At 46.2% G+C, this 27,907-nt stretch overlaps 1 long non-coding RNA gene across 2 annotated transcripts; it reads right to left on the bottom strand.

The window, feature by feature from the left end:
* Window positions 1–1,383: 1,383 nt before the first annotated feature.
* LOC123277285 (uncharacterized) lies at window positions 1,384–20,268 on the bottom strand. Of its 2 annotated transcripts, none has more exons than XR_011494642.1 (3): window positions 20,177–20,268; window positions 18,567–19,022; window positions 1,384–10,688 (listed from the first exon to the last, which is right to left on the bottom strand). It is a non-coding gene; the product is annotated as an uncharacterized lncRNA (long non-coding RNA). The 2 variants fall into 2 exon arrangements; XR_006514118.2 differs by having other exon boundaries at window positions 18,567–19,335; window positions 20,177–20,254.
* Between the last annotated feature and the right edge of the window lie 7,639 nt (window positions 20,269–27,907).

Below are 27,907 nucleotides of genomic sequence, written 5' to 3' on the forward strand. Positions count from 1 at the left end.
CCCAGCCCAGCCTGGGAAGGTAGGTGGAGGCCCAGGGATCAGTGATTGTGGCCATATGCCAAGCTCCACCTTCTTCTCTGCCCACCATTCTAGGCAGCCTTGACCTCACTGGCCTCAGACCGCTACTCCCTATGCATCAGCACAGAGGGTCCCCTTGTGAGACCCCAGGTCTCTGGACCAGCACAGATCCATCTGACGGCCCTCGGATGCTGGCCTGGCTTCTGGCCCTTGGCATCCCACTCCCTGGTCGGGGCAGAACAGCCTATCTGGAAAGGTGAGCAAGGACAAGCCACGACCCTGGAGAGCCTTCCTGAAGCCTGAGGTCTAGCAGGTCCCCAGGTCCACACTCACAGCTCCCTACACAACCCCTTCATCACACATGTGGTGATTGTAATTCCATGACGTGTGTGCTTGTGTGACCTTTTAATGTCCCCCTACCCTGCTAACCTGTAAGCCCATAAAAGAAGGGGCCGCGTTCACCCCTGTTACCCCCTCACTGAGCACAGTGCCTGACACACAGTAGGTGCTCATAAAATAACTATGGATTAAGTCTAAGAATAAATGGATATCTTCCCGGAAGGGACCTCAAAACCTCTGTAAATTATTTACAAGGCACTTCCCACAGTGACCTCATTTCATTCTCCCCAGAACCTGCGGAGTAGGGATTATTATCACCCCCATGTTACAGTGCATCATTTCCTATCGCTGCCATAACAAATCTCCACAAACTTAGTGGCTAAAACAGCACAGTTTTTTTATCTTACAGCTCTGGGGTCAGAAGTCCCACCCAGGTCCAAGGGGCTAAAATCAAGGTGTTGGCAGGGCTGCATTCCTTCCAAAGCTCTCAGGGAGAATCCACCTCCTTGACTGTACCAGCGTGTGGAGGCCGCCTACATTCCTTGGCTCGTTGCCCACTTCCTCCATCTTCAAAGAACTCATGTGATTAGATTGGGCCCACCTGGATAATCCAGGATACTCTCCCCATCCGGAGGTCTGTAACCTTAACCACAGCTGAAAAGTCCTCTTTTCCATGTGACGTAACATATTCATAGATTCCAGGGATTGGGACATGGACGTCCTTTTGGGGAGTGTGGGGGGCAGTCCCCAGACTAACACATACAGACCCAAAAACACTGGTAAATTAACCTGCCCGCCCCCCCCCAGCTTGTGACTGGTGACGTGCGGTTCAAACCCAAGTCTTTCGGGCTGCAGAATCTGAGCTCCTTCTCCCTTTGTTGCCCTTGTATGTAAATACCGGGGTCTCTGGACCCCCTTCCAGGAAACAGAAGGGCAGAACACACCAATCCAGCCCCCTTAGAATAGAAACACACTTTTATTTAATTTTATTAATATTTTTAAAAAGTGTTTGTCTAGCCAATGGGAGCTTGTGGGAAAACTTTCTTTTCATTTCCCTTTATTGTCATTGTTTTAACGTAAATACGTCTTTTTCAACTAGAAGAAGAAAGGATTAACCCACCTCACTGCCTGGAGTTGCGGGGCGAGGGGAGCGGACGTGATGCTCCCACCGCTGGATTTAACGCCGCTCCTCTCTGCAATTAAACAAGTGACCAGCAGGTGGCGCGGCAGGCTCACAGCAGGCTTCTCACCCTCTGGACCGTCCCTTTTATGCGGGTGCGGAGGTGGCAGGGGTAGAAGAGGTCCTTCCCTTTTCTCCTAAACCAGCTCTGGGAGGAAATGTTCAGACGGGTCCCAGCAGAGCAAGGGCATAAAGTCCAGAGGGCCACCCAGTCTCAGGGCAGCCAGTTTTGGGGTCTGCACTGCCTCATGCCCCATCTTCTGAGCCAGGCACAGGGACCAGAGGTCAAGCCTGCACGAGTTGAATGAGGGGGTCAGGCTTGGTTGCAGCGGAGCAGAACGGAGGAGCAGCTAGTTTACAGGATGCTTAAGACGGCCAAGCACCTTGCGTACTTTTACAAACATTTATTATTTCATCTCTTCTTCCTGTGGCCCAGTATGGGACCCGTCACTAAAAACAGTGAACTGGCTGGAGATAGCCGCATTGCCAACATCATTTTTTAATCTCTCCAGATTCTCACATAAAAATAAGCAGGGCAAATTAGTAAAAGCAAAACCCACAGACAACATTTGCTTCAAAATTAGGTGACAACAGTATCCCCATAAACACCAAAATATGAGGCAGGGAGCACACGCTCTGGTAGCCACCTGCATGTTATCAGATGCCCTGTGATCCCCCCAGGAGGCTGTTCCTGGCTTGGCCTCTTCCTTTGGTGCCCCATCTGCTGGCCAGCAGCGGGAAGCAAGGGGGTGTCGGATGGAGCTGAGAAGAGAACCCAAAGCAGCCAGCAAGAATTCACTGGAAAGCATTGAGGGACAATTTGAGAAGAATGACTGAAACTGGGAGGGGTCTTGCCCAGTGTCGGCGTTGGGGAGTCCAAGAGTCCTCGGGGAGGACCGAGGGCCTGGAGACTCCAGCTCTACAAACCCTCAACACTGACCCATTTGGGTTCCCTTCCAGGACACAGCCCCATATTGAGGAGAAGATGCTTGGAGCAGGATCCAAATGGAGGAGGATCGATGAAGACAATCGAGAGGAAGGAAGGAGAAAATCCAGATCGAAGTGGCAGAAGGAGATCGAGCCAGGAAACTTCAGAAAGCAGGCTACCATATATGTGTGCACCACATGAAAACAACAGCGGACGGAGCCCATGAGGTTAGAGATGCCACCCGGAACATCACCTTCAGGGTTAGGAAAACCAATTTCACTAAAACTGGGCAACAAAGGAGTTTTGAGGTCAAATCCCATACAAAGTTAGTTTAAGCCAAAGGAGAATCAGGGGCAAAAGAGCACCCCTAGAAATAATGAAACCATGCCGGCAAGAAGGTTTCTTTGGAACAGATCAAAACCACAACCTTCTATTTCAAAATGGCCTAAAAGACATTTTTAAATTATGCAAGATATGAAGGAACAACATAAATCAGATTTAGAAAATCTTATAAATAAGGTCACAGAATTCAGGAAAGCATTAGAAATATGAGAAAAAAGATCACTTTAGAAATAGAAGCAACACAAGAGCAAATTAACCCCACCTTAAAATAATGCCTTAAGAGACAAAGGTGAGGGGCCAGCCCAGTGGCTTATCAGTTAAGTTCTCATGCTCTGCTTCTGCTTTGGTGGCCTGAGGTTCACTGGTTCCAATCCCAGGCACAGACCTATGCTTTGGCAGGCATCCCACATATCAAGTAGAGGAAGATGGGCATGCATGTTAGCTCAGGGCCAATCTTCCTCAGCAAAAAGAGGGAGATTGGTGGTGGACGTTAGCTCAGGGCTAATCTTCCTCAAAAAAAATAAAAAAGAGAGAGAGTGAGACACAGGTGAAAAGGGAGAAATACTTAAATCAACAAGAAATGAAGAAAGAGGATTTTTTTAATATTCTAGAGAAAGTGACAAATATTGAAATTAGGCAAAGAAGTTCCAGCATACCAATAATGAGTCTCTGAAAAGAAAACCAAACCAAGAGAACAGAATACCAAAAACCAGCAGCAATATGCATTCCTAGCACCCAGATAGTGATCACAAAATACTGTTTTCCATTATTTTAGAAAAATAAAAGGCCTTCTTGGAGAAAAGCCTAGATCCAGGTCTGGAACAGAAGATGTCCAAGATGAATCTGGCACATCTTGTCATACAGAAAGAAATGCAGCTCTCAGAGACCACGAGGGTTCTTGTGACAGGACTCAAGGGCCAACTTGAAGAGGCTCTTATTGGCATGGGACAATGGAATGGGCCAATTTGAGCTTCAAAAAGAATAATACTTGTAATTGATTGTAACCCATCAAATACGTTTAAATCCTAGAATTCATAATGATGTTGAAAAGAAATTAATTGGTCTCCTTTGGAGGATGATAAAGAACCAATTCACTCTCTTGAAAATTGGCAAATAAAGGGAAAGAATCAAGCAGGTAGCCTACCTTTCTGAAATGAACTGTACCACTGAGTAACAGAGAGTAAATGAGAGGAAGTATCTCTTTCTAAAAGTCTTTTTCCAACTGATAAGTGAAAAAAGGATTTGGGGGCAAGATTGGGATGTTGCCACTGGCAGCCCTTGGTGAATTAATAGACTGATTCATAATGAGCATCAGCAGCTGCTAAGACAGAAAGAGGGACTACCCGGCATTGCGTGCCTCCAGACAAAGGAACACAGCCCACTGAGGATCTAGCCAAAGGGACTGAACCCAAGTCTGATCAAGCCTCTGGATCCAGCTGCCAACTTGCAGGAAGCACAGAGGACAGAGGAACACGTGGAACACTTGGAACTGCACGGTGAGGACGAAGCCAGCAAAATCCAGCCTGTGGGAAACTCTACAGGCCAAACACGGTCCTTCTACAAATGGTTTGTGAGGAAAAGAAAGGGCGGAGCGAGGCCTATAGATTAAAAGAGACTTCAAAGATGTGTCTTTTTTTTAATGGGAAATTCTAAACAATAGTATCTAAGGTTACACACTGAGGTGATGAAACCAAGTTTTGCAAGAAAATGTCAGGCTATAGTTAATTTCAGGGGACATGAGAGGGCTCCAACTGGAAAGGGGCACTTGAAGGGAGCTGGCGAAGGGGGTGCTTACGAAGCTGTATTAACTTGGTAGCAGTTATGAAGATGTTTGCTGTAAGATAATTCATTAAACCATACATTTGTTTTGTGTGGTTTTCTGTGTCTATGTTTACTTTACAATAAAACTTTTTTAAGAAAAGACCGAAATGACTGGAATGAACCCTAGTGGTCTCACTGTTCTTTTGATGGATGACAAAGGGAAAACTCAGAGAGGAAAGCAGTTTGCCCAATACCACACAGCTGCTAAGCTGCCCCGCTGAGCTCGAAACCCGAGGGAGTTTCACCTGTTCCTTCCACAAACAGTTACTGACATCTGCTGAGTTGATTGCTGGGCAAACAGCTGAGTTGAAAGAGCCTGACTTCAGATCCACCTGCCCCGGGAGGGGGTGGGGGTGGGGGTATGGGGGTGGGGTAGGGTAAGAGACACTTGCCCAGCTGGGTAAAGCCACAGCATGCCCCAGGGCCCCTCCCTTGTGCAGGGCCTATGCGGGGCTCTCAGAAGCTGCGCCCACGCATTCCCACCCCAGACTCTGGACACGGAAACTCATTTGATGAAGTTTCACTTCTGTTTCTTGACACCTCCCAGCTTGTTCCATCCCCTGGAGAGGAGAGAGGGTGTGGAAAAGAGTCCTGGCCTGAAACTAAGAGGTCAGCTTGACCCCCGCTTGCTACCTGGTCCGGGCTGCGGGGGGAGCGCCAATGAGTTGGAGCAAATGCAGGGAAGATGAAGCTGTGCCATCAGCTCTGCAGGCTGGAGCCCCTCCCTTGTCAGCCTTGGTTTCTGGTATCCCCAGCAGTGGGTGTCAGAGAAAAGCAGAAGCACAATACATGTTTGTCAATTGAATGAGTGACTGAATTTGTACATCTCTTTTGATCTATTTCATACAGAGTCCGACCCTCAATCCATACTTTTAAAATGTATCATCTTTCCCTCTAAAATGGGAGCTATACTAAGGCTTACCCCTAGGGTCATTGGGAAGATCGAATCAGTTAATGAAGATAAACCCTTAGACGAGTGTCGGGCACATATTGAGCCCTCAATGTTATTCCTGTAAACTAAGAGAAGTTTGTCCAAGGTTAGGACCCAGTCAGTGCGGGATTAGGGGTCAGTATGGGGCGAGGGTCAGGGGATGGGGAGAGCCAGGTTAGTATGAGGTTAAGAGGACCAGTTTGTGACCAGTCAGCAGTCAGATTTTTTTAATTAACCATTTATTTATTTAATTCCCACATTGTTCCAGGATGACTCAAGGCAGCTTTTAAAAACACCGACTGCAGAAATCAGGAAAGAGATGGAAGTGGATGTGATCCTGGCCTGGCGCATTCATGCTGGCACCTGCGGCCCTCTCAGCACAGAGCCACCATTCGGTGACAACTCTGAAGTCCACACTGAGAGCGCCGGGTCAAGCAGAGCCAGCCTCCCAGAGTTCTGGTGAGAATTCCATGAGTTAAGCCGTGCAGAGGGCAGGCACATGGTGAATTCTCAATAAATGTTTGCTATTAGCTTCAGCACACAGAGCTGAGGTGGACCCCGAGGGCCTGTTTGGAATGTGCAGCTAGCAGTGGGGACCGGCATTTCCTCACTGGCCAGACCAGCACATCCTCTCCCCACGAGCAGCCCTCCACCCTGAGTCCGAGTCAAGGGAAGTGGATATTCAACGACACCAGGTTGGGGGGAGCAAATCCATTCCATCAGGGCTGCCCTGACCAGCAGCTCCAGGGTGCCCATTGGCTCTGAGCCGCTCTCCTCAGAATGTGCCTGGGTGGGCTCTGCCGGACCAAACCCCAGCCCCCAGGACACCTCTCTCCTTTATGTTGCAGAATATATTCGGCCAGATGGGGAAAAGTCCGCAAGGCATATTTCCAACGCTGAGCCTGTGTGTGTTTGGGGTTGTATTCCTTTCCTGTCGCTACTGCAACAATTTAACCACTTAAACAATACGTAGCATCTTGTAGTTCTACAAGGCAGAACTGACCTGAAATCAAGGGGCCAGCAGAGCCGTGTTCCTTCTGGAGGCTCCGAGTAGAATCTGATCCTGGCCTTTCCAGCTTCTAGTAGCTGCCCACATTCCATGGCTCATGGCCCTCATGCCTCTTTACGCCAGCAGTTGCATCACAGGACTCTGCTTCCTGTCCTCATATCTCCTTCTCTGACTTTGACCCTGCCTGCCTCTTACCAGGACTTTGTGATTCCATTGGGCCCACCTGGATAATCCAGGCTAAAGTTCCCATCTCAGGATCCTTAACCTAATCACGTCTGCAGAGTGCCTTCCGCCACGTGAGGCAACACGGTCACAAATTCCTGGGTTTAAGATGCAGCTACCTGGGGAAACCATTATTCTGCCTAGCACGGGGGCCATCGTTAGAAACTCCTAGGATGCTGAGTCCCTGCTTTCTGCTCTACCAAGGCGGGCCCTTATGACCAGGAAAACAGCCCTGCTTCCCAGTCCAAAGAAATTTTGATAAAATGTCCTATCAGAAGATAAAGTGAATTATCCCTTTGGATCCTTACAAAGTTTAGACAAGACATTATGCTCACTCTCTGTGGTCCTAATGTTCACCTGTGACACCAGCCAAGGGGCAAGGGTTAAGGACAGCAGCCAGCACCAAGCTTTGCCTGCTGGGGGAAATGTGGAAGACTTTGTGACACCTCCTTGCTCACTTGCGATTAGAAAGACCGTTTCTTTACCTACTGATATGGCCCAAAGAAGCAATGGCCATTTTGAAAAGCTGCCTTCCAGCTCTGCAGAAAGTATAAAACAGATGCAAACAAAGAAAACACTGGCGTGCCCAGGGGCCCAGATCATGTCCCCCTCTCCTGCTTTATCTGACTTGCTGGCTCTGGGTCTGGACTCCCAGCCACGGAGACAGTACAGGAAGGACAAGGCAGAGATGCTCAAGAGATCCTCAGTCTTTGTAAGCTACCACAGCTAGGAACCAATCAAGTGTCCCTCTTGTAAAAATGGTTCTTTTAGCTGAAAGTCCTAAATCTCCTCTTGTTTAAGTAGCAGGTTGATTGTTGCCCTTGATTGCAGGACACACACACACATAGGAAGTGGGCAACCCTCACAGTCTGAAGGGGGAAGTCGGTCAAATATCAAGATCAGAACTTAGTCTCTTAATCGTGGGGTAAGAGTGTGGAGAGAAGGCCATGCTGGGGAACGAGGACACTGCTGGGGACCACACAAACCCAGGTTACAATCGAGTGTTGTCCCAGGAAGCTGTCCTGTCTCCATCTGGAGACTTTGAACTTCTCTGCTCCAAACAGACTGGGCTGATCCTTGCATTTAACTCTCATAGACACTCTAGTTACTCTCATTCCTATGTTCCTGAGGTGGCCACCTCACTGCATCCCCCAAAAACTAACAATTCAAGAGTAAAAAGGCAAAAAATAGAAGGTGAAGAAATAGGGACAAAAAGGAAATGGGAGAAGGAAAGTTAAGAACAACCAGGGGTGAGTTTAGTGCAGACAACACAGCTCACCCAGTCCTAGGCATGGGTCACAAATCTGACTCTGAGCTTCCTAGCAACCATTGTGAAAAGGGAAACAAGATCCATCACATGATTCAAAAGCCCTGTTAGCTGAAAGTAAAACCATTTCCCCTGTGGGGAAATATCTATTCATATTATTAGGATGTGGAAGAAATTTATTCTGGAGTTCTCATGGAGATGCTACTGTGAACAAAATGAATGAACACTGTCCTCAGCAAGATCCTGATGGTAAATCCAGCAACCGGTTTCCTAGGGCTGTTTCTCATAATTCTTCTTGATGAAGGCCCACAGTATAATGCTGAAGCCCAGTTTAGTAAAAACAGTTATTTCCTGGTGAATTCTCCAAGGTTAAGTGCTACAAAATACCTATTCAGATAAGGGTTACTAAGAACAAGCAGTTAAGTGATGGAAGTGGTCCTTTATGAGTTTATGAGTTTGGGAGATGTATAAATTTTTGCCTCTGTGCTTCCTGCAAGTTGGCAGCTGGATCCAGAGGCTTGATCAGATGTGGGTTCAAACCCTTTGGCTAGATTCTCAGTGGGTTGGTAAAACAGTGGGCACCAGTGTGTATGAACTATCAACCACTACACAGAGAAATATGGATTAATTTTACCAACACAATGGTGAGAAAAAGAAATCAGATGTCAGAAGGGATATGGTGTGTGATTTCAAACATATAGAAGCATGAAAACAGACAAAACTTAAGATATGCTGCTAGAAGGCAGGAGAGTGTTTGCCTTGGGAGGTTGTGACTGGAAGGGTATGCGAGAAGGCTACTGGGATGCTGGCAGTGAGCATTGATTACATGGATGTGTTTAGTTCCTGAAAATTCTTGTGACGTGGGCACTTTTCGCAATGTTATGTTACATTTCAATAAAAAGGTTTTTTAAGTGGTGTCAGGTCATTACAGCACAAATTTTAAATTAGGGGTATTTGGGGGCACAGGGCCTCAGTCTGTGACCAGGGTTAGAGTTCGTTCTCGGGCTGGAGTCTGGGCTCAGCCAGGATAAGGTTCAGTGTGGACACAGGGTCAAGACCCATCTGTGGCTGGATCAGTGCTCCTCCTGAATGAGGGCTCAGTCACTCCCCATCTTCAGCTTGACCGCTGCCATTCCAAGGTCTGACCACTTGATGTCTCCACTCGACAAACTGCCAAGTGAGGAGCTGGCAGGAGGATAGAGCTGCCTGGCCCTGAGCCAGGGGAGGCTGGAGGCGGCGGCTCTGGGGGAGGACTGGGAAACACCAGAGAATGAATGTGAGTGGAACAGAGCTAGCCAGTGTGGGGCTGACGTCCATCTCCCGTGGAACAGTGGATGGCAGGGGGCACCACAGAGGCAAGGCCAGCTCTGAAGCCCCCAGCTCTGTCCCATATCTCAGTCAGCATTATTTCACTTATTCATTCATTCGTTCCTTCAATGTTTAATGAGCTCTTGCTCTGGACCAGGCACTGAGGATTCCAGGAGGGCAAATGGGCCATGGTCCCTGTCTTCATGGAGCTCCACGATGCTCACACCTCCTTTCGCATTTTCTGGCCTCTCTGAGCCCATCTCCCTGCCCACATCCACAGCACTCTGCAAGCCCAGAAGACCCTCCCATATTAGAATGCTCCTCCCAACCAGCTCCTCAGCCAGGACCCCCTTTTTCCTGTTTGTTGTCTGTCTTTCCCACTCAGATGGATGTCCAAAGGGCAGGGGCCCTGTCTGTCTTGTAGACTGTCGCAGGGGCCCCGTCTGTCTTGTAGACTGTCGTGTTCTCAGGGTCTGGCCCAGAGTAGATGACCCATAAACATTTGTTGAATGAAAGTGGGATAGCAATGAGACGGTCACTCTATCCCCATAGAACCAAGCAGAACAGAGCAGGGGGGCTACCTCTGGGTCTGGGGCACCAGGCTCCCCAGACATTGCAATTCTGGAGGAAGGGCTGTTTGTGGGGTGGGTATGGGTACCTCAATAGAACTGAGAGCTGGAGGTTTCAGAGCTGGGAGGGCTGCAGGAGAATGATGCTGTCAGCCCAGCTCATGGACCTTGGGGCAGTACCACTTCCCCCTTTTCAAAAGTAAACACGGTGGGGGAAGGAAGGGGCAGGCTTCCGCGCTACCCTTTGACAGGCCCAGGGAACTGGCTACAGAAACAGGAAATAAGAGAAGCAGAGCTTAAGCAGGACCAGCCGGGGGTGCCCTGCTTGCCTCCACCTCTAGGCAGCCTACCAGCCACCTCAGTCCAGCTTTTCCAGATGATAAGGGACAAATAGACCAGCTGGATGGGGGCCTGCTACGATCCTGGGAGGGAGACCTAGGAATGAGGCAGGGCATGACTTTGGGGGAAACATCTCGTCGGAAGAGAGTGAAGAGCTGGAGCTGGAGGAAGATGCTCCCTGGAGGAGGGAGAGACCAAGACACAGACTTGGGCAACCTCATGGTTGCAGGCAGCTACCCCGGACCTTCAGAGAACCAGTTCTGACCCATTTCCTTGGTCACCAGAAATGGGGATACTAGGATGGGGCTTCCAGCACCAGGTCTTCATTCTACTGTCCCATGCACATCCAATCAACATTTCCATATATGCTGTTCCGTTGGGGTCTAGAGTGGATCCCCACTGTCCACAGAGCTTTCTGCAATGAAAGAGATGTTCCACAGTCAGGTTTTCCAGTATAATAGCCATCAGCCGCATGGACTAATAGCTACCATATTGGACAGCACAGCTCTAGACTCATGCGTAAGGCGAGCAAAGCTGCCTCCCCATATTTCTTTTTCTCTCCCTCTCCTTCCATTTTCTGGCACCCTACTCTTCTTCCTACGCCTCAAGCTATCAGTCAATAACTATGTTCTAATGGGTTCGAATTTCACAGGCCACAAACTCACGTAAAACAAATATATAAAATACTTTATTTTTCTACCATTGAATTTAATGTCTACTCAAGTGCTCATCCTGCCTAGTGACAGACATTTACTCTAAATAAATTCAGGTTAAGTGCAGTCAAGTGAGAGTTTCCTCCTTCTTTTCTCTCAGAGTACATCTAAGTCTCAGGGCGGGTCAGAGCATGGAGGTGGCACCCAAGCTTTGGGAGGGGAGACATTGGGGGCCTGAGGGGGACCACTGTCCATGGCGGCACCCAGCTATTAGTCCATGTCCTATTCATTCAATCTCTTCTTTAAACTCCAAACTTTCTCTCTCGGTTCTACTATTCCTTTCACTCCTGGAGGGGCAGGAGGGGCAGGAGGGGCAGGTACAGAGTCCCTTCTCAAAGACTCATCCCAGCGTCTAACTCTGCTGTTCCCACCTGCCCACGCCGCATGCTCCCTACCTCCTACTTAACATTTACTGAACGCCTCCTCTGTACCAGGCATACTCTTGAAGCACTTTTAAACCATTAGCCCGTTTAGTTCCAGCAACCCTCTGAGGTTGCGTGTGAGAAACTGAGGCACAGAGAGGTAATGCAGAAAGGCTCACACAGAAAGTATTCTTGGGCTAGGACTTTGAAAACCAACATTACGTATGCGTTCCTCAGCAATCCTACTTCTAAGAATCAATCCCAAAAATATGCTGGCTAAAGCCTGAGAGTAATGATGCACAAGACCATTTGTTACAGCACTCTTTTTAATAGCAAATGGCTAGAAACTACCAAACACACATCAACCGGGAATTAAGTGAATAAATCATCGTACGTTTACACAATGGAGTACTATGCAGCTGTAAAAAGGAAGAAGAGCTATCTCTATACACTGTAATAGAATGAACTCAAGAATATATTTACTGAAAGAAGTGTATGTGGTTATGCTACCATTTATGTAAGAAGGAGCAAATATAAATAAATATATATATATGATCATACTTTCTAAATTAAAGAAACAAAACAAAAAACTTAAAAAAAAAATTACCTATGGGAGAGGGAGAGACCAGAGTGGAGGGAACAGGTATTTCCAGATTCATCCGAATACACTTTATTTTGAAGATTTGGCTATGGAATGGTATAAACGTTCTATATAATTACTAAGACAAAATTGAATTTTAAATAAAGTAACCCCTAAAACTTGAAAACAAAATGAAACAAAGGTATCAAACTACGAGTTAAATTGACGGCATAACCAGTCTGAGAAGAATTATTTTAAACGACTATAGGCACAGTCATTTGATTGTATGTTCCCAATCGGATGTACTCAAAGGACAAGAAGCACTGCCAAAAAAAGTGTGGGTTTTTTTTAATTTATTATTTTTTTTGAGGAAGATTAGCCCTGAGCTAACAGCTGCCACCAATCCTCCACTTTTTTTTTTGCTGAGGAAGACTGGCCCTGAGCTAACATCCATACCTATCTTCTTCCATTTTTTATATATGGGATGACTACCACAGCATGGCTTGGTAAGCGGTGCATAGGTCCACACCCAGGATCCAAACCAGTGAACACCGGGCCATTGAAGTGGAATGTGCGAATTTAACCACTGTGCCACCAGGCCGGCCCCCCAAAAAAGTTTCTAATCTTGAAATGTTTTTGGTAATCATATTATTAGTAAAAATTGTTACTCTATTCATTATGAGATAAAACAAATAAATCTAATGCTATTGCCATTAGAAACCAAGACTTAGCCTAAGAGAAAAGAAATACAAATATAAAATCAAAGAGGTTAAGTAAAAATTCTGTAATCTAAATTGAAGTTGAAAATATCAGTGTGAACTCAAAACATCTCAAAAATTTTTATCTCTATCCACTGAAAAGGCCTAGAAACTATTACCAATGCAGTAGCTATGAACACTCCTAGAGAAAAGATCACTAAAGATCTAAATATCATTTCCCATAAAAGAACCAGGGATCCTTGGAAAAATAGCTGATTGAAGGTCTGGGGCAAAAACATTCAAGATGAACCTGGAACATCTTGTCATTCTAGAAAGCAAGGAAACTAGAGGATCGTGTCAAAAGAGGCCAATTTGAAGAGGCTTTAGCTGGCCAAAGATGAGAAAATTTGAGCATCAATAAGATTTCCAATCAAACAGGTTTAAAATTCATTAGTTCATAATGATACTCAAAAAAAAAGAGTAAAAAAGAAAACCTCATTGGATTTTCCCTGAGCACGTTAGGGAAGTAACTAATCATTTTGAAAATTGGTAAACAAAGGGAAAGAACCAAGCATTGTTCCTACTTTTCCTATATGAACTGAATTTCATTGTAACCAAATAATTGGTTAGAGGAAGTTTCTCTTAATAGCAGTGCTTCTGGGGCTGGCCAGCAGCTCAGTGGTTAAGTTGGCTTGCTCCGCTTTAGCGGCCCGGGGTTTGCTGATTCAGATCCTGGGCACAGACCTATGTGCTGCTTATCAAGCCATCCTGTAGCAGGCATCCCACATACAAAGTAGAGGAATGTGGGAACAGATGTTAGCTCAGAGCCAATCTTTCCCAGCAAAAAAAAAAAGAAGAAGAGGATTGGCAGTGGATGCTAGCTCAGGGCTAATCTTCCTCAAAAAAAAAAAAAAAAAAAAGAAGTGTTTCTGGTAATAAAGGAAAAAAATTTTTAAGAATTAGAATTTTGCATTTTGTATTTCGCAACCTTCAACACAACAATGGATTTAAGTCATGATCATCAATAACTAGGAATTTCACAGAAAGAGAGAGAAATATGCATGATGTGCCTCCTGGTAGAGGTACGCAACATCACCTGTGAAGTATTCTTGCCAAAAAACATCTAACCTGACGTTATCAAGATATTAATCACGTGAAATAAAGGGGTCAAGGGAACATGTTAAATGACACCACAGGGATGCAATCAGCAAAATCCAGAATGCAGGAAACTCTACAAAACAAATACCTCATTTCTTCAATAAATAAATTGAAGACAGAGGAAGGGAGTCCTGTCTATTCCACTTCGGCACTTTCGAAAAGAGAGAGAGGGAAAACCTACAGATTTAAAAAAGCTTGAGACATATCAGTCGATGGACTATGTGGACCTTGTTTGGATCTTGATTCAAACAAACACATCACATGTTTTAAAATTATGCAACAATTGGGTATATTTGAACACTGGGCGTTTGATAATCTTAAGAATTTGTTGTTGATTTTTAGGCGTGATAATGGTATTGTGGTTACGTGTTTAAAGTTCTTATTTTTTAGAGAGACATAAGGAAATGTTTATGCATGAAATCATATGATGTCTGATATTTGCATCAAAATAATTCAATAGAGGAGAGAGGTAGATGGGCATATAATAAATTTATCCATGAGTTGACAACTGTTGAAGCTGGGTGATGAGTATGTGGAGGTTCATTATATTATTTTCTCTACTTTTTATATACTCAAAATTTTCTATCATAAAAAGTTTTAAGGAAAAAAGCTAACATTAACTTATTATTCTTCCTGCATTTCTGCTATAAAAACCACCTCTGAGGCCAAAGGTACTAGTCTGAACCTAACAAAGGTGATGAAAAGACTTTGTACAGAAAAAGCAATACATTGGTTAATATTTCAAGCTATTTTTTTAAATTGAGGTGAAGTTCACATAAGATAAAATGAACCATTTAGAAATATGCAGTTCAGTGGCAATTAGTACATTCACAACGTTGTACAACCCCCACTTTTGTCAAGTTCCAAAACATTTTCAACCCCCAAAAGGAAACCCCATACTCATTAAGCAGTTGCTCCTCATTCTGTCCTCTCCCAGCCCCTGATAACCACCTATCTGCTTTCTGTCTCTATAGATTTACCTATTTTGGATATTTCATATAAATGGAATCTTACAAAATGTGACCTTTTATTTCAAACTCTGTCCAACCACACATTTAGTGAGCTCTGTTAGGTACCAGGCACTAGCTAAGTGCTAGAGACAAGATGGTGAAGAAGACAGACATGATTCTGCCTTTGTGGGGCTTATTTTGGACATTATAGGCTATTTGCAATTTTTCACTAAAAAAAAATCTTAGCAAAATAAATGGTTAGAGCTCTGGCATTGCTCAAAGTCGGAAAGCGCTTCAGGAAAGAAGTGATCAGTTTCAGGGAAAGTGGCTAGAGAGATGGGGTGGGTGTGGCTAAGTCCAATAGACAGCCATTATCCAAATAAACATTTGCCTTAAAGACAGCTATTATGCAAATAAATACAAACAATTAAGTATCTAATTACAAATGCACAAAAGCTGCAGAGTTGAAGAACAGACTCTAAGGGGAAAATAAAAGCAGGTGGGCCTGATCGAGTTTGGGGAATGAGGGAAGTTTTCTCCGAAAAGGTGGCATTTAAGCTGAGCCCTTAAAGAATGACTAGGGCTAAGTCAGGAGAAGGAAGGACAAACCCTCCTGCCCAGGTTAGGGGGCTGGCATTGAAAGGTCTAAACAGAGGAGTCATGAAACTAGATTTGGGTTTTTGTTGCTGTTTTTGTAGGGGTTTTTTATTGACTAAAGTCCACAGTTTACATTAGGGTTCACTCTGTGTGTTGTACAATCCACTGGGTTTTGACAAGTGTGTAACAACATGAGTTCACCATTACAGTGTCATACAGACTAGTTTCACTGCCCTAAAAACACCCTGTGCTTCATCTATTCATCCGTCTCCTGCACCCCTTCACTGCTGGCACCCACTGTCTTTTCACCGCCTCCTATGGTTTTGCCTTTTCCAGAATGTCATGAAGTTGGAATCATGTAGTACATAGCCTCTTCAGACTGATTTCTTCCACTTAGCGATATGCATATCAAGTTCTTCCGTGGCTTGAGAGCTCATTCCTTTGTATATGTGTTTGTGTGTGTGTGTTAAAATACACAAAATAAGATTTACCATTGTGCAACAATCACCACCATCCATCTCCAGAACTTAGCTCATTTCTTTTTACCGCCGAATAATATTGCATTGTGTGGAGGTACTACAGTTTGTTTATCTATTCACTTACTGGGAGAGGATTTGTTTTTAAACAAGACCACTTGCTGCTATGCGGAGGACTGATTGGAGAGGGGCTAAGAATGCTGGCAGGGAAGCTGGGGGGCTAGCTAATGCTGTCGTCCAAGCAAGAGATGATAGTGCCTTCAACCCAGGTGGTCTCAGTGTAAGTGGAGAGAAGTGGACAAATACGAGAGAATGAGTGGAGTGGAATTGGCAGGACTTGAAGATAGATTGAATGTGGGGGTTGAGGGAGAGGGAGGAGTTAAGGAGGAGCCTTGTGGCATGGGTGACGGAGTAAGTAGGTGGTGCTGTCATCGACTGAGATGGGGAAATGAAAAAGGAAGGCAGGTTTGGGAGAAGACCACAAGTTCAGCTTTGGATCTGATGTTTTGAGTCTGAAGTGTCTGGGGAACGTCCAAGTGGAAATGTGAAGCACCCCATTGAACTTAGGGGTTTGGAGCTCAGACCTCTGGCCCCTCCCTTACCAGGTAGACCAGCCCACCCACTGGCTTTATTTCTATTCCTGAACAGGCCAGGTTTCCTCCAGCCTCAGGACCACGGCATTGCTGTTGCCTTTGCCCAGAACTCTTCCCTCAAGATGGCCACATAACCAAATCCTTCTTAACATTCAGATCTCAGGACAAATATCGCCTACTCAGAGAATCCTTCCGCAGACCCAAGCTAAAGTCAGCATAGGAGTTCGCTAGGGATCCACACTGGTCAGAGTTTGCTGCAGCAATGCTACATGGAAAACAATTTCCAGAAACTCAGTGCTTGCAACAGTAGATGTTCATTTCTCACCTAGGGAGCTGTGGGTTGACTGGGGTTCATCAGGGCTCTCCTGGTGTAGGCTGAGCTGAGCTGCAGGCTGCAGGTTGAGTACAAGGCAGCCTCATGTGTCTTCTCATTCTGAGCCCAGGCTGAAGAAGCCCCCACTATCTGGGACTATGGTTTTCATGGCCAAGGACAGTTGTTCAAGAAGAGTGAATGGAAACACTCAGTGTCTTGGAGCTGGCCTCTGTCACTTCCACACATATTCTTTTGGCCAAAGCAAGTCACGTGGCTAAGTCTAGTATCAACAGAATGAGGAAGTATATTCCTGCCATGGTGAGGAGGGCTGGGGCAACTAAATATTTACTGAAAAATAATATAATCTACCACAGGACTCCACTCTTCCGTTCCTAGATGGCCATGTTTAAAGAGTAAACTCTCCACAGTCTTAGGAAATACCATCTTTTATAAGTGAGTGAATTAAGGAATTAATGAATGGGAGAATGTGCCTTTCAAGGCAGGAAGATTCTCTTCACTCTTCAAATGAGGAACCTGAGGCTCAGGGAAGGGAAGCAACGAGCCCTATAGCACAGAAACCACCTGTGGCAAGCCCAGTCTTTCTAGCACCTTCTACTCAGTTCCCTACACACACTTGGAAAAACCTATTCCCTGGGCAGGGGGCCACATCACCATTCTGCCCTCTCACTGAGGCTTGGCTGACATGCACATAATCAGGCGGCAAGTACACCAGAGGGTCTCCTCGCTGATTCAATCTCGGGTCTCCCTCAAAAGCCACACAGGACCTTGATTCGTCATTTCTGGGTCCCAGAGACCTGAATGTTAAGTGCATGCTGAGCGAATGAGTCATCGGTACAATGGTGGCTTTAACTGCTGATTAAGTGTTCCGTGAAATTCTGTGTCCCACCCCTGCAGTGTCTAACATAGAGAAGGGCCCACAGCAGAGCTCAAGAATTAAGTATAGGCACAGGAAAAGTCTGGAAGGACATGCCTCAGATAAACAGTGGGCACCTCTTTCAAAGCAGGATTACTTAGGACCTTAACTCTCCACTTTCTATCTTTATGTAACATTTGAACAGTTCACAATGAGCACAAGTTGCTTCTGCAATCAGAGAGGAAAATGCAGTCTGGAAATAATTTAAAGTTCATACTAGCTTGCAAAAAGCAATCGCTTGCTCGTTGGTTGGGAAACTCCTGAAAATTGTCTTCCTTTAAAATCCTACTCCCACATGTTGTCAGAAGCCTGTTGGCAGAAACACTGAGTCAATTCCCAACCACTCCTTCAGTCAGCAAGCCAGTGAGCACCTACCACACGCCAAGGGCTGAATAAGCCACCAGGGTGACAGGCTGGGGAACAGGTGGTAGCTGGAGTCAGCAAGATCCGCATTCATACCATAGCTGACATGGATGGAGCTGATCCATGGGCCAGACACTGTGCTAAGTGTTCCACCTGGATTATCACGTTTAATCCGCACAACAAGTCAATGCGGTACGAGCTATTATTATCCTGTTTTACAGCTGTGGAAACTGGAGTGCAGAGAGGCGGAGGAACTCACCCAAGGTCACATAACTAGCAGATGGTGGCACTGACATTTGATTTCAAAGCCTGTGCTCTCAACCGCTACCCCAGACAGTAGGAACCTGCCCAGATTCCACAGGCTAGAAGTGGCAGAGTCAGGATTCAAACCCAGCAAGGTTTGTCAGCCTCCGAAGACTATCCTCTTAACTGGTAGGACGTCCTTCTCCCTTCTACCTCTCCCCATTTCTAGATCCAACACCAACACGCTGGGGACCTTGGGGAGCCTGCCTGAGCCTCAGTTTCCATGGCTGAAAATGGGAAGAACGTTGCTTACCCTGGGGAGCTGGAGAGGCTTGTATGAGAGGACGGTTTCTCCCATGGAACGAGGTACACACTCAGTTAAGATATATCTGTGCTCTTCCTGCTTTCCAGGAGTTCGGTGCAGTTAGCCAAGCAGACATGGGAGCAAGCCCGTCCTGAGAGCTCTAGGATTAAGGGGTGTCCTAGTTGCCGTGGGGCCAGAGGCTGGGCACAGGATGAAAAGTCAAGGGTTACTGTGTATCCAGAAAACTCAGCTGAGGGAACACTGGAATAAACATCCCCCAGAAAGAGGGGAGTTTGATTCGTCATCTTTCCTGTTTTCCCGGCATGGCCCAGTCCCAAAGCCTCTTCTTAATCTTGTCAGGATTTTGGCCCTCGGCCCCAGGAAGGAGCTGCCAGGAGGCCCACAGTCAGCCAAGTCTTCAAGGAAGTGATGTCTTCTGTGGGCCAGGAGAAGGGAAGAGGCTTTCTGGGAGCGAGAAGAAGGCAGAAATAGAACCAGGGGAGGGCCCAGCTGGCAGGCCCCTCCTTGAGCCAGTGGAGAAACTGAGGCTTAGAGCGGACAAGGTTTATTGATTTGCTGGTGGGTCGGGGCAAGTAGCCTATCCTCCTGCCTCGCAATCCTGAGTCTTCTCTGCTGCACAGTACCCCAACTATTCACTCCCTTCCTACTAGAGGGCCACCCAGGCAGGGGGAGCTGCCTTTCCCACAACTTTTTCCAGCAACGTCACTCCATCACTGCACTGGAAACTTCGAAAACACAGATGTGGGTCCCACGGGCCCTGGAAGAGGAAGCGGTAGCTGCAAAGATCTTGGTGGGCTTGACCATGTAGGAAATTGAGATGAGAGACCCTCTGAGACAAAGAACCACTCCTCTCTGAGCACCCACTGTGTGCCTGTGCAGTGCCAGGCACAGTCAACAGGCTACATCATCTAATCCTCACACTAACTCTGGGAAATAGATCCTGCTCCCATTTTGCAAATGAGGAAGCTGAGTCTCATAGAGAAGATGTTTCGTGCCAACTCTACCTCCACCTCATAACTCTTCTCTGAGCTCCAGATCTGGCTATCTACTTCATCTTGGGCATCTCCATTTCTATACCCCCTATGCTTCTCAAACTGAACTTGAACCATCCTAAACTCATCATCTTCCCCTCACACAGACTTCTGTTTTCCCATCACATCCTTAGTCAGAAACTAGGATATCAACCTTGACTCCACCTTCTTCCTGGTCACACCTCCAAGCAGTAGCCTGGACCAGTGGTCACATCTCTGACTCTTTCCCACACACTGGATTTCTTTAATCCAGGGCTTGTAGCATAGTCCAGAAGTTTATCTTCTCACTCCTAAGTGACTCCAAAGCTTCTAATAGCATCCTGCCTCCAGTTTGTCCCTACCCCCAACTATACCCCACCCAAATGTCAAGCTACTTTTTTTAAAATGCAAATCTGCCTAGTCTCATCTAACTGAAAACCTTCAGTAGTTTCTCAAAGCCCTCAAGAGAAATCCCTTACCAGGGCTTACCAGCCTCCAAAATCTTGGCCCTTGCTGCCCTCTCTGGTCTCATGTTGGGTCACTACCTACCCTCTGCCCCCCGAGCCTCAGACATCCTGGAATACTCACAGTTCCCCTTTCATGTCAAGGCTTTGGCACATGCTGTTTTCTCTGCCTTCCCCTGGCTAACTCCTTCTCATCTTTCAGGTCTCAGCTTAGTCACCACTTCCTGACTACCCTATCTTAAGTTTCATGAGCTGCCCCTTCAATGAATTCCCACAGTTCCCCTGTACTTCCTCCGCTGGGCTACCCGCCCCCTCCCTGTCACATGCCCCTGCACAGGCCAACAAAGGCTTCACAACTGTCACGGAACGTTGGAGCAGCACTCTCCAATGGGAATATAATGCATGACTCTTGTATTACTATAAATTTTCTGGTGGTCACATTTTAAAAAATAAAAAGAAGTAGATGAAATTAATTTTAATAATACATTTTAATGCAATATTTCAAAAATATTCTATCAATATAAAAATTATACATTTTCTATTTTCTTCTTGTACTAAGACTTTGAAATCCAGTGTGTATTTTACACGCACAGCACATCTCAATTTGGACTAGCCACATTTCAAGTGCTCAGTATCACCGTGTGCTAGTGGCTACCAGACAGGACAGTGCCCTTTTGGAGGATGCTTAAAGATAACTGACGTGTGTCCTGACAAAGTGAAACAGGGTCTTTGTGCTTCCGGACCTCCCAGAGCCTTATCTGTGCTGATGTAAGATGTGATACTAGGAACAGACCAGAGAACATGCAGCCTTTGCCCAACTCATCTGAGCTCAGAGGTCTATTTTCGTAACGCATTTCTGGGGACTGGCGTCCACTGGAAGGGTCTTTGGTAAATACTCATTTAATCACATCCCTGACTCAGTCAATCCCAGGATCCCCACAGGAAGAACTTGGGGCTCAGGGAACCCACCTCAAGCGCCTCTGAGACTGGCACAGAGGAAGCACCCCAAATCTGAATATTGAATTGACAAATTAATTCTGGGAGGCTGCAGAGGAAAGGACTAGAATCAGTGAGCAAAAATTGCAGCATATTTGAGCTCAAACAAGAAAGTTTTTTTGGGGTTTTGTATGTATGTGCACGTCTGCTTTTTAACAGTTTAAAGCTAACTTGTCAAATCTGTCTGGAAAATGCAATAGGTAGCCTTATGAGATCATGATTTCTCTACCACTAGGAGTGATCAAGGCTGGAGTTCTGGGGGCCAGGATACTCCCCAGAGTCTCTAATTTCCCTCTTTCAGAACTAAAAAGAAAAGAAAAAAAAGCAGCAGTGGGCATGAGACCCTTTACTTTAGAGGAAGTGATCAAGATGTGCATGCAGACATATTCTGGACCCTTTATTAAGAACACACTTTGAGATTCTGGAGGCCCAGTGGAGGGTCAGTTTCCAGCCAAAGCCCCTTTGAGTCTATAGCTTTTTTATTCAATTCAGAAGATTCCTGATCCACTTTACACACAGTCAACATCTGGCCAATGACTAACTGAATTAGTCAATCATCAATCAATCAAAATGCGTGTCTGGGGTTGTCAAGAGGATGGTCTGTTTCTTTTCAAATTGCTTTTGTTGGACAAAACCAGGCAAGACCAATCTGTGCTGTTACAAGTCATCAGGATACTGGTTACCTCGGGGGTAATGACAGGAAGGAAGCACAAGGGGAGGGGTTTGGGGTGCTGGCAAATTCTGTTTCTTGATTAGGTGCAGGTTACACAGATGTATTCAATTGGTGAAAATTCATCAAGCTGCATTCTTTTGGATATGCACACTTTTCTGTATGTATATTACACTTTGATGAACAGTTTTAGAAATTGCTTTTGTGATAATATACAACTTTATCACACCGAGAAAAAAAGTGTGATTATGATTGACCTAACTAAAATTATCAGGCTGGTCTGAGATTTGAGCTGAGGAGGAAGAGGTTAACCAACAGCCAGGTGTTTCTCGTGTAGGGTCTGAGAAGCAGTTTTGCTGGCTCAGGGGGCAATTAAAGGTTAGCCATGCTGCAGAGAGGCCCCTAACCATTCACAATCAGGCAGCTGATGGATTCAGATGATCCATCTTAGAGCCTCCAGGTGCCCATCAGTAGGATACCTGGAAGCTGGAGCCTTTAAAGGTTGGGTTCCATGTCCCCAGGCCATGCATAGGGCCTGGCACTAAGAAGGTGCTCAAATAGGTGTCCTCTCCCTTCCTCTTACCTGGATTTCAGGTATGGCAGTCCCAGAAATGCCAAGGCCTGCTGTCAGAAGAGGCTGGAGTGCCCCCAGTTAGGGCCGGCAGGGGATCACAAAGGCTGACACAGCTGGGCTCAAAATGGAAGGGGAAATGAAACTGTTGCATGGCTCACATGTGCTCAAGCAACTGCAAAGAAGCCACCTGTGGTCAGTTGAAGGTGTGGATGGGGGAGAAGGAGGGAGCTTCAGAGAAGTGGGGGAGGTGATGAAGAAGGTGCATTTCAGGTGATAGAGGTGGGTGGAGGTTTAAAAAAACCCAGCAGTTAAGAACAACAGCCATGGGATGGTGGGGCAGAGGTAGGTTTCAAGTGGTGGAGACGGAGAAGGTCAAAGGAAACAGCAGTTTATAATAGGCAACACACCATGATGCAGAAGAAAGAAACCCTGGACTTAGAGCTATACGGTGTTGGAAAAACATCTAACCATGCAGTTCTCTCATCTGTAAGAATGGGACAATTATAGTTCCTTCCTCTTGTGGTTGTTGAGAGAATGAAATCAGCTGATGCGTGAAAAATGTCGTACAAATCTTGTAGCTGCCGTTAATAACAATTACGGTATTGGTAATAATATGATAGGGAGAAGATTCTGCTTCTGAAAGGAAACAAGGTGGGCTGATTTGGAAGCCCAAAAACAACCAGAAATCTAGGGGGAAGGAGAGAAAGAGAAAAAAGACCATCTAGAAGAGGAGTTCTTAATTGGGATGCACTTGAACTTCACTGCAAAATGATGTATTTAAGAGTATTTGCGTTTTTTGGAGGGAGAGGGCCCATAGCCCACATCAATTTCTCAAAGGGTCTATGACCCCTTCTCTCCAAGTTGTTAAGAGTTACAGATCTAGAGAAATGAAGGCACAAGAGAGGGAAGCAGACGAGACAAGAGATCCACAATCATCCACGGATGGAGTGAGCCATCTCCATAAACCTAAGACAAGGTTTGCAGAATGGAGGAGAGTCTTGAAAGACGAGGCAAAGGAGAGAGAGTTTGCTGGAATGAAGACTCAGAGAACCAAGCCAACTCACAGTGGAGATGGGGTGAGGGTGGGGTTTGGGGTTAGCTCTGTTATCACTGTGCTCTTGAAAAGGCTCACAGACGCTGTTGGCTGAAGGCTGAGTGGATGGATGGGCAGGCAGCCCAACCCAGCTGCTGAAGATTGGGGATATACTGGGGCAGACTGTGAATCAGGAAGGGGGTGGGGATAAAAGAGACTTTGTGTCTGGGGAACTGTGAATGGATTAAGTGGAGAAATTCCTTCTGTTTGCCTGGTGTGATGGGGAAAAAACTGTCAGCCAGTGTACAGTGGTCCCCATCTGAAATACTTCTGGCTCTGTGGGTGAGGATGTGCAAGAAGGGCACTCTGCTAGGAGGAGGGACTCTTAACTGTTGTTTAGTGGCTGTGTTAGGGACACCCCAGGGCAGAGTGCAGTGAGCAGAGACTTTGCTATATGAGAGTTGTGAATCTGTATCCTGATCTGGCCATTTCATTCATTCATGCATGCATGCAACAAATATTTCTTAAGCACCTACGATGTGCCCAGCTTCCTACTAGTTAGTTGCTGGAGACGCAACGACGAGTAAGAGATGGTCTTTGAGCTCAAAAGTCTTACATCTAGTTGGGGACATGGAATATGACCGTGGAAAATGATAGCTGCGAAGGACATGCACAGGTTGCTGTGGGGACAGAGAGGAAGGGCGCTCGTAATTCTCCAAGTTTCAGTCTCCTTATCTGCAAAATGGGTAGCGTGTCACTCTCTACAAGGAGTTTCCTGGCACATTCCAGGCCTCTGCTTCACACGTGTTAGGAGCTCCTTGCAGCCCATGATTAATTAACATATTCAACAAATATTAATTGAGCACCCTAGGTGTGCCAGGCACTGCTGTAGATGGTAGAAATTCAGCATTAAACTAAACAGATAAAAATTCCTGCCTTCATCAAGCTTATATTTGAGCAGGAGGAAAATAAGTAAAATATTTAGTAGGTTAAATAGTGACAAATGCCTTGGAGACAAATAAAGCAGGGCTGAAAGGTGGGGAAGAGATGAGGGGAGGGGGTTGTGATTTTAAATAGAGTAGTCAGAAAAAGTCTTCCTGAAAAGGAGATATTTTAGTAAGAAACTGAAAGAGGTGGGAAAGTAGGTGTTGGAGATATCTGGGGGAGGGATGTACCAGACCGAAATATCCATGCATGCTAAGGTGCTGAGGCCGGAGGGTGAGTGGTGTGTCGTAGGCATCGTTTGGAGGCCACTGTGGCTGGAGAGGGGTGATCCAGGTGGAGGGAACTAGCAGATGAGATCAGGAGGCCAGGGAGGGGGGCATGCAGGGTAAGACCTTGGGGGCCATTGTAAGGACTTTGACTTTGATTCTGAGTGAGATGGGAGCTGCTGGAGAGATCTGAGCAGCAGAGTGACAGGATCTTACATTTTAAAAGGATCACTGTTAGGGGCTGGCCCCGTGGCCAAGTGGTTAAGTTCGCGTGCTCCGCTTCAGTGGCCCAGGGCTTCACCTTCGCCGGTTCGGATCCTGGGCATGGACATGGCACCACTCATCAAGCCATGCCGAGGTGGCATCCCACATGCCACAACCAGAAGGACCCACAACTAAAAATACACAACTATGTACTGGGGGGTGTTGGGGAGAAAAAGGAAAAAAAATAAAATCTTTGAAAAGGATCACTGTTTTAAAGGATCATTTGTTCTGAGAATGTTCCATGGGAAGATGAGCAGGGGAGCAGGGGATGCCAGTTAGGAGGATCCTACATTAAACCTGGTGCAGGTGATGGAGGCTGGGGCTAAAGTGGAAGCTTAAGGAATGAAGAGAAATGTTAGCTTTTGGATATTGAAGATTGTGTCCACAGGATTTGATAACAGATTGGATATGGGGGGGCAGGCAGGTGAGAGAAAGAGTCAAGGATGACTCTGAGGCTTGGCCTGAGCCATTAACTGTGAAGGGGAAGACCAAGAGAGGGGCAGAGTTGAAAGGAAAGATAGAAGTTTGGTTTAAGGTGTTATGTTTAGGACCCCCCATTGGAAATCCAAATAGTGATGTTGGGGAGGCAGCTGGATATACAAGTCTGAGGCATTGGGGCACAGTCCTGATTACAGATATGATCCTAAGACTTCTCAGTATGTAATTGGTATTTAAAGCCACAGGAGCGGATGAGATAGTGAATGACGAAGTCTGAGCATTGAGCACAGAGGCTCTGCAACATCCAGCAATGGTGAGACTCATCTGCTTTTAACTTGGGGCTTCCAAGACTTGACTTGGACATTCGGTAAGGTTTTGTGCAAATATTTCACCAGTGTTCTGTCTCCCAGTTCTCAATCCACATGCTCACCAGGGAAGGGAAAAGTCCGCAGACGGGAAAAAAAAGTCAATTTAAAATAGATTGTGTTGGGGCTGGCACCATGGCCGAGTGGTTAAGTTCGCGGGCTCCGCTGCAGGCGGTCCAGTGTTTCGTTGGTTCGAATCCTGGGCGTGGACATGGCACTGCTCATCAAACTACGCTGAGGCAGCGTCCCACATGCCACAACTAGAAGGACCCACAACGAAGAATATACAACTATGTACTGGGGGGCTTTGGGGAGAAAAAGGAAAAAATAAAATCTTTAAAAATAAATAAATAAATAAATAAAATAGATTGTGTTGCCACTTTCCCAAAAATAACAGAAGAGCCATGCTCTGGGTCTGTAGGAGGATTTGGAGTCTTCAGCTTTCTGCCCTCAAACCCTTGAGGCTGGGCTCCCACAGAAGAGTCTGCCCTGAGGGCTCTCTCATAAGGCTCTCAGAATGCTCTCTTATAATTAATGGTTTACTTGTCTATCTCCTCCTCTGGACTGTCGGTTCCTCCAGGTGAAGCCCCTCTCTAATTCATCACAGTACTGCCACCAGGGCATGGCAGCAAACAGGCATCAGGAAATGTTCATGGAACTTAACCACATTGCAGAATCTGAGGAGGAACACCCATCCCTCGGGCTCTGGGTGTCTTTCTCCAGCTCCACCACCAGAGCCGGTGTCTGTTCTGCTGAACCCATTCCCTGGCACCTGCAGCTGAGTCCTGGAAAGATAGAGATAAATCCTGCAGGGCTGGACTCTGCCCTTTGGGAGGAGACTATGCCCAGGGGCCTGCATAAGCCATCCTGAAAAACGAGTTCTCTGAGTCAATCCTCAAGCAACTTCCGGTGGGAAAGGCTCCAGAACCTGGGGGGGGGGGGGGGGAGGGGGGTGAGGCTTGAAGCAGCCTGTGGCCTCTTAGAAGCAAAGAAAGGTGTCTCCTCTGAAGGGAGCTTCGTCCTTATCTAATCCAGAATTCCTGCCATATCAGCTCAATTGTGCTAGCACTTTGTCAAAGGGGTTGGAATGATCCATAGGGCTCTGAATTAGAAATCAGCAGGCCCTCTTATTAGATATGCATGTGCCCTTGTCCATCATAAAACAAACAAACAAACAAACAAAACACCTCTCTTAATCCCTGTTTTTTCCAGTTAGTGTATTATGTTCTTCCTCCTGTTTATAGCTAAACCTCTTGAACAACTTGTCTAAACTTGCTATCCTCCACTTCCTCACCTTCTATTCACTTCCTAACTCCGGCCCATCCCTAAAATAAAGCTTTCCTTCTAGGCCCTCCCAAATGACCTCATCTAGTCTAATTACTTCAGATACCACCTTGATGCTGACAACTTCCTGTCCCTCTCCGGGGATCCAAACCCACGTATCCAACTGCCTACTAACATCTTGACGTGGCTAACCCACAGACAACTTGAAATTCAAATGTACAAGCTGAAGTCATCATCTTACCCCCAAACCAGGTCATCCCAAGTGTTCCCTGACTTTGTGATGGCGCCTCTATCCATATCCTTGGTTCCTCCCCTCTCCCTTTCACTGACACATGTAATAAATCACTGATACATCAGCCTTCGGTCATGAATATTCCTCAAATGCACACACTTCTCTCTATCCTCACAGATTTTTTGTGATCAGGGCTATCATCACCATCATTTTTGCCTAGATGATATAGGCCGTCGTCTTTTTTGGGGGGGGGCGGTGAGGAGGATTGGCCCTGAGCCAACATCTGTTGCTAATCTTCCTCTTTCTGCTTGAGGAAGAATTTTTTTTTGAGAGTTTTTTTGTAAAGATCGGCTAAAGATCAGTCTTTTTTGTAAAGACCTGAGCTAAAATCTGTTAACCAATTTTCTTTTTTTAATTTATTTTTTCTTCTTCTTCTCCCCAAATCCCCCCAGTACACAGTTATATATTCTGCTGTAGGTCCTTCTAGTTGTGCTATGTGAGATGCCACCTCAGCATGGCTTGATGAGCAGTGCTAGGTCTGTGCCCAGGATCCAAATTGGTGAAACCCTGGGCCACCAAAGCGGAGCACAGGAACTTAATCACTTAGCCATGGGGCCAGCCCCTGCTTGAGGAAGACTGGCCCTGAGCTAACATCTGTGCTAATCTTCCTCTACTTTGTGTATGGGATGCCACCACAGTGTAGCTTGATGAGCAGTGTGTAGGTCCACACCTGGGATTTGAGCCAGCAAACCCCAGGCCGCTGAAGCAGAGAGTGTAAATTTAACCAC

Source organism: Equus asinus, chromosome 15 (assembly GCF_041296235.1).
Source record: "Equus asinus isolate D_3611 breed Donkey chromosome 15, EquAss-T2T_v2, whole genome shotgun sequence".
In the NCBI taxonomy this organism is placed as follows: domain Eukaryota; kingdom Metazoa; phylum Chordata; class Mammalia; order Perissodactyla; family Equidae; genus Equus; species Equus asinus.